Source organism: Neoarius graeffei, chromosome 1 (assembly GCF_027579695.1).
Source record: "Neoarius graeffei isolate fNeoGra1 chromosome 1, fNeoGra1.pri, whole genome shotgun sequence".
Lineage (NCBI taxonomy): Eukaryota > Metazoa > Chordata > Actinopteri > Siluriformes > Ariidae > Neoarius > Neoarius graeffei.
In genome coordinates, this window is record NC_083569.1 from 20,180,781 (window position 1) to 20,187,851 (window position 7,071).

Sequence of the window (7,071 nt, forward strand, 5' to 3'; positions counted from 1 at the left end):
AAAACATGAGCATTGAACCTTTTTCCTGATTCAGTTTTTACTTTTCACAACAGTCCGACAATGTGCATATTTTTTTTTTGTCAAGTATAATATACCATAAATTGTCGTGAAGAAAAAAATGCAGCTTACACAGAAACACATTGGTTAGAAAAATATATGAAACCTGTGGAATTCCACTAAGTGGTCACAAGTATAAACAAAAATAATGGCCCTCATTTACCAGTCTAGCATTGAAACCAGATCCAAGTGTAGAAATCAGAATACGACAGTGATCAGGTGTGATTCATGAAATGTTCCTATCTTGCTAATCAGAGTATAAGAATGATCAGGCATTGATAAATGTGGCATCTGAAAATCATCGTCATTTAAATATCACACCCCTAAATATTCTCTATTTAGAAGAAGAAGAAGCCTTTATTTGTCACATGCACACTCAAGCACAGTGAAATTCATCCTCTGCATTTAACCCATCTGAAGCAGTGAACACACACATGCACACAAGTGAGCAATGAGCACACACACATACCCAGAGCAGTGGGCAAGTATGCTACAGAGCCCAGGGAGCAGTTGGGGGTTAGATGCCTTGCTCAAGGGCACTTCAGCCCAAGGCCACCCCATGTTAACCTAACTGTGTGTCTTTGAACTGTGGGGGAAACCAGAGCACCCAGAGGAAACCCACACATGGGGTGGCCTTGGGCTGAAGTGCCCTTGAGCAAGGTATCTAACCCCCAACTGCTCCCTGGGTTCTGTAGCATACTTGCCCACTGCTCTGGATATGTGTGTGTGTGTGCTCAGTGCTCACTTGTGTGCATGTGTGTGTTCACTCCTTCAGATGGGTTAAAAGACATGCGGTTAGGTTGACGTGGGGTGGCCTTGGGCTGAGGTGCCCTTGAGCAAGGTACCTAACCCCTGACTGCTCCTCGGGTGCTCTGGTGTGGCTGCCCACTGCTCTGGGTGTGTATGCGTGTGTTCACTGCTTCAGATGGGTTAAATGCAGAGGATGAATTTCACTGTGCTTGAAGTATGCATGTGACAAATAAAGGTTTCTTATTCTTCACAGACATGGGGAGAACATGCAAACTTCACACAGAAAGGCCCCCACTAGCTGCTGGGCTTGAACCCAGAACCTTCTTGCTGTGAGGTGACAGTGCTAACCACTCCAGTTTAATACACCACCGTGCCACCCACCGTTCCTGGAGATACTGCAATAGCAGGTTGATGTGTGGAGCAGAAGGAACAAGCCCCTATTCCAGCTCCCTGCTCTAAAAATCTGTTTAATATAATGTCCTCATTAAGAGAAGATATCAGATATTAAACTGATAAGAACAGATACTACACTTAATCTTAGCCATGAGGCCAAGAGGCTGTGCCCAAGACTTTCCAACATGGAGAATCATTATGTTCAAGAAGAAACATTTCTCCAAATAGAAGCTCAAATAGAAGCTTTCTGACTTGGGGCTATACTGGCCACTGAACTATTTTTAGGAGTAAAAAAAACTAATAATAATTTATTACAATTGGCACTTAAACAGGACAATAATTATAATTCTTTGTTCGTGGACCAATAAAGTAAAACAAAACTGGAAAGAGGGTTATATTTTTGTACAAATGTTAAATATTGAGACACAGCCCAGGCCTCTAACTCCAAAAGATCTATTTAAGAGGTGAAGTTGGATGCAGTGAGTTGATCAGCAACAGTGGGATTGTTCTGTGTTGTATTGGTGATTTAGTTCACTGTGACTGATACTGTGAAGTGATGATCTGTACAGAGTTATGCTCCAACAGCAGAACTTCCTGGGTGTGGCCTTCTAGAAATGTGTTCCCTCATGTGTAAAGTTCAGCACATACAGCAAGCACTATTATACAGGATCCTCACAGAGCTGTGTTCAGAAATGGCTCAACTATACAACTTCCTGTACATAGTGAGATACATCCCACTGATTCTCACTGTCACTACAGGTAATTAACTTTCATCAGATAATTAACTGTATTCCTTAACACCCATGTTTTAAGTACAAATTCTTTCAGTGATTGTTTTGGGTTTGTTCACAAAAATATTCACAGATTTATTTCTTTATGTTCCTCTTTACAACACGCAGTTTCGCTGGTAAAATTTGGCCGACAGATGAAGATGCCATTGTCAGGAAAGAAACAGACACTGTTACTCTGAAATGTTCATATGAGTCAAGCAGTGCTGTCATTTGGCTTTACTGGTACAAACAATATCCGAACAGCGCACCACAGTTTTTACTGTATAAAAGTGCAACGTCAAGTTCTATCCAGAGCACTCCTGATGATCGTCGATTAGAGTCAAAAACAACCAGAGACTCCACTGAACTTACTATCAGAGGTCTAAAGCTCTCAGATTCTGCGCTCTATCACTGTGCTCTTAGAGAGGGACCACAGTAATACAGAGTCAATGAAAGGCTTTACAAAAACATACAAATGTTATTCAGGAAGTTTCTAAAACCTCATCAAAGATACTCTCTTTCCCAAATTATTATCAGTTAACCACACACACAAACAACGGTTGTGGTAACATCTGCAGCTAAAAGTAAAAGCAAATTAAAATAAAGAGGGTTTAAATGTGGTGCAACTTTAAACAAGGACACATTTATCACAGTAAATTCACAAATCGAAATTTTTCAAAAATGTTTTACTGACATTACCAGAGTCGTTGTGTCAGGTGTTGTTGGTGTGAACTACTCTGAATTAAAGGTCCTGACCTTTACTGGCCAGTTTTCCCCACAATACATAGTGCCCAATTTTAATTAATTAATTATGCATGTGCATAAAAATGCATGTTATTGTGCTGGATGGGAGCTCAGGCAGTGGCTTTTTACAAAGATGAAATGGATGAATAATAAAATGTCAGCAGTACATTCAGACAATCATTCAGATAGAAAGGAACCTGAAAAAGAAATCTCTAAGCCGACTCTTGCTCTTGACTTTCCCCACTATATAATTATCACCCCTCCTGTAGATTTGTTCACATCATGTGTTTGTTTGTGTTTTCAGTCTGTGAATTGCGTAAATTGTAATTGCAGTTGTGTGTGTGCTTTACACACTTCCACCTTCCCTGAGTCAGTTAATCCTTTCCTTTACAAACCCGAGTCCCTCCGTCTCTCATCCTGATACACATTCATCACAGTAAATTCACAAATCTACATTTTTCAAAAATGTGCTGCTAGCAAAATGATGTGCAGAAAATAATTTGTGAACTAATTTAATATATTTCTGCCCACCAAGATTTGTTTTGCTCATTGACAAAACTTGTAGTGTATTTTAGCAATATAAGGGACATAGCAGTTCAATATATAATCTCAAAATAAATATTCAGTTGGATGCTTTTGAACATTGCTGGCCGTCTCTAAGTTGCTCTGGACATACAAGCATATTATAAACCACACAGAATTACAATTATTAGCTATTATTGCTGAAGCTATTTGCTGTCTGAATGACTCAGTATGCTTCTCAAAAACAAACTGTAGGCAGGTATTACCATAAATGGGGGGCAGAGTTCCCTTTCCTTAGTTATAGAGTATGTAAATGGAAGTAGAAATAAGATGTGTTTAATGTGTTTAACCCCTGTTACAATGTTAGCTTTTGATGTAAAAAATAAATACATCCAAAATAAAAGTCAGATCAATCATGCCAGATCTTATTCCACCTATTAATGTGATACAGAAACCATCAAAATCAATGTGAAAAACAAATAAATACATTTTAGGGGGGGGAAACTTATAATAACCTGGTTGCTATGTGTTTTTTTCCTTAAATTTGAGAGATAAAATTATGTACTTTATATTGAAGTGAGTAATAAGTGCATACACTCTAAGAAAGGATGTGTTAAAACTAAGACAAACTGTTAACTTCTTACACATCAGTGGGTGAGTTTTGGGACAACACTTGCTGTGTGAATTTTCACAGTGAATGTGTCAGGAAGGTTAATATGAAGACATGTAAACTTTGTAATATTAATACATTATGTGCTGTATAAAACAAATAATTGGCCCTCATTTATGAATTGAACACACTGGGCGAAGAAATCTGAGCATACGGTCATTTCCACGCAAAGCTCGGCATTTATCAGTGTGAACGTGAGCGGAGTCTTTGATCAAATCTCATGTCAAGTCTTACCTCATGTATGCAAGTACTGAAACAGTGCGGATGTGCCGGGCAGCACAGTAAATCTGGCTGAGTGGAGAAGTGTTATTAGACCATATATACTGACTGGCATCTAAACATGCAGCCACATATTCATTACTTAAAATATGGAACATATGGCAAAATATCACATTTTGCAAATGCTTACACTGATAATGAGTCATATATCTGCAACATAGGCCAAATAGGTATTTTCAAATTGTTTGTAATTAACAGGGTTGACAGTTTTTTGGTGTAAAATTAATTTCTCTTTCATTTTGAGCCTACTTTTTAGGTTCGGCTACTGGTGACTGGTAAACAAGAACCATCCATCAAATCTCAGCAATGACACATCTGGCTCTGTTAGAAGATTTTTTAGGGATTTTTTATGGGGAGTGATGAGTGACTATTTAATTGCTTTCATCTCCCGAGGCATCCAGAGTGGTGGTGTACCAGCATGGTGGGCAAAAGACAACTTTAAACAAGTACACATTTATCACAGTAAATTAACAAACCTGCATTTTTCAAAATGTTTTCATTGTGTCAGGTGTTGGTGTGAATTACTTTGAATTAAAGATACTGAACTTTTCTGGCCAGTGTTCCCCATGATACAGAGTGCTCAATTTTCATTCATTCATTCATTCATTCATTCATTCATGATGCATGTACATAAAATGCATGTTATTTTGCTGAATGTGAGCAAAGACAGTGACCTTTTGTGGCACTTGGACCATATGTACATTGTCTTGCAAACGTATTCATCCCCCTTGGTGTTTGTTCTGTTTTGACATGTTACAAAGTGGAATTAAAATGGATTTTGTTGGGGTTAGCACCATTTGATTTACACAGCATGCCTACCACTTTAAAGGTGAAAATTGTTGTTTATTGTGACACAATCAATAATTAAGATAAAAAAAACCCCCAGAAATCTGGAGTGTACAGAGGTATTCACTCCCCCATGTCAATACTTTGTAGAGCCACCTTTTGCTGTAATTACAGCTGCAAGTCTCTTGGGGTATGTCTCTATTAGCTTAGCACATCTAGCCACTGTGATTTTTGCCCATTCCTCAAGGCAAAACTGCTCCAACTCCTTCAAGTTAGATGAGTTGTGTTGGTATACAGTAATCTTCAAGTTATGCCACAGATTCTCAACTGGATTGAGATCTGGACTTTGCTTAGGCCATTCCAAGACATTTAAATGTTTCCCTTTAAACCATTCCAGTGTAGCTTTAGCAGTATGTTTAAGGTCATTGTCCTGCTGGAACATAAACCTTCATCCAAGTCTCAAACCTCTGGCTGACTGAAACAGGTTTTCCTCCATAACTGTCCTGTATATAGTGCCATCCATCTTTCCTTCAGTCCTGACCAGGTTTCCTGCAGATGAAAAATACCCCCACAGCATGATGCTGCCACCACCATGCTTCACTGTAGGAATGGTGTTCTCAGGGTGTTGGGTTTGTGCCACACACGGCATTTTCCACGATGGCCAAGAAGATCAATTTTAGTCTCATTTGACCAGAGAATCTTCTTCCATGTGTTTGGGGAGTCTGCCACATGCTGTTGGGCAAACTCCAAACGTGCTTTCTTAAGTAATGGCTTTTTTCTGGCCACTCTTCCATAAAACGCCACTCTGTGGAGTGTACGGCTTAAAGTGGTCCAATAGACAGATACTCCCATCTCCACCATGGAGCTTTGCAGCTCCTTCAGTGCTATCTTTGGTATCTTTGTTGTATCTCTGATTAATGCCTTCCTTGCCTGGTCTGTGAGTTTTGGTGGGCTGCCTTCTCTTGTCAGGTTTGTAGTGGTGCCATATTCTTTCCATTTTGCTATAATGGATTTAATGGTGCTCCCTGGGATATTCAGAATTTACACATAAATTATGTGACTTATGAAGTGAATTAGTTGGACCAGCTGTTATGATATTGAACCTTTTGCAATGGAGAAAGAAGTGGACGGATTTTTTTTTTTTTTTTTTTTTTTTTTTTTTTAGAGGAGGAGGAATAGTTTGGCTTGTTGGTCTAGGGGAATGATTCTTCCTTAGGGTGTGAGATGTCCTGGGTTCAACTCCTGAACAAGCCCAGGTTTTACCTTAAATGGTTGATCTGGACTGGGGTAACAGGGATTTCACTTGGCTGAATTGTTCAAGTGCTCATCTAATAAAAGTTACATCAGAAAATGTAATGTGTGTGATGTGCTCAAATACACTGTAAACTTGGTGGATGAGTAAAAAATTGCTTTGAATTTTTTTTTTTACATCTGAATTCTTCCAAAAATCACTAAAAGCTCATCCGCCATTATTAGATCGCAGTGATTTACAGGTCGGCGGCGCTGCACGCGTGATGTCATTTGCGTCAGTCTGTTCTTTTGTTTCCACACGGACTGTATCCTATTCTCTGCAGTGGTGTGCGTTCTTGATCCCGAGTCTTTTGAAAAAGACACAAAAGCTCTTCAAATTCGTCCTCAATCATTGGCTTTTTGTTTGAGGATGATTTCCAACCTTTTGCCACAGAGAAAGAAGCAGATGGATTTTTTCCCCCAATTTACTTGTTTAAACAGTTTGGCTCATTGGTCTAGGAGTATGATTCTTGCTTTGGGTGTGAGAGGTCCTGTGTTTAACTCCTGGATGAGCCCAGGTTTTACCTTATATGGTTGATCTGGACTGGGGCATCAGGGATTTCACCTGGCTGCATCGTTCATAAAGTGCTCGTCTCATGAAAGTTACATCGGAAAATCCCTGGCTTGCTGTGTGTAATGTGCTCAAATACACTGTAAAGTTGGCGGATGAGTAAAAAATTGGTTTGAAAAATGTTTTTTTGCATCTGAATTCTGTTCCAAAAATCACTAAAAGCTCGTCCGCCATTATTAGATTGCAGCGATTTACAGGTCGGCGGCGCTGCACGTGTGACATCATTTGCGCCAGTACCT

At 39.4% G+C, this 7,071-nt stretch overlaps 1 non-coding gene across 1 annotated transcript; it reads right to left on the reverse strand.

Annotated features, from left to right (window-relative positions):
• Positions 1–1,177: 1,177 nt before the first annotated feature.
• Positions 1,178–1,368, reverse strand: LOC132897311 (U2 spliceosomal RNA). The gene has a single exon (XR_009656301.1). It is a non-coding gene; the product is annotated as a U2 spliceosomal RNA (small nuclear RNA).
• Between the last annotated feature and the right edge of the window lie 5,703 nt (positions 1,369–7,071).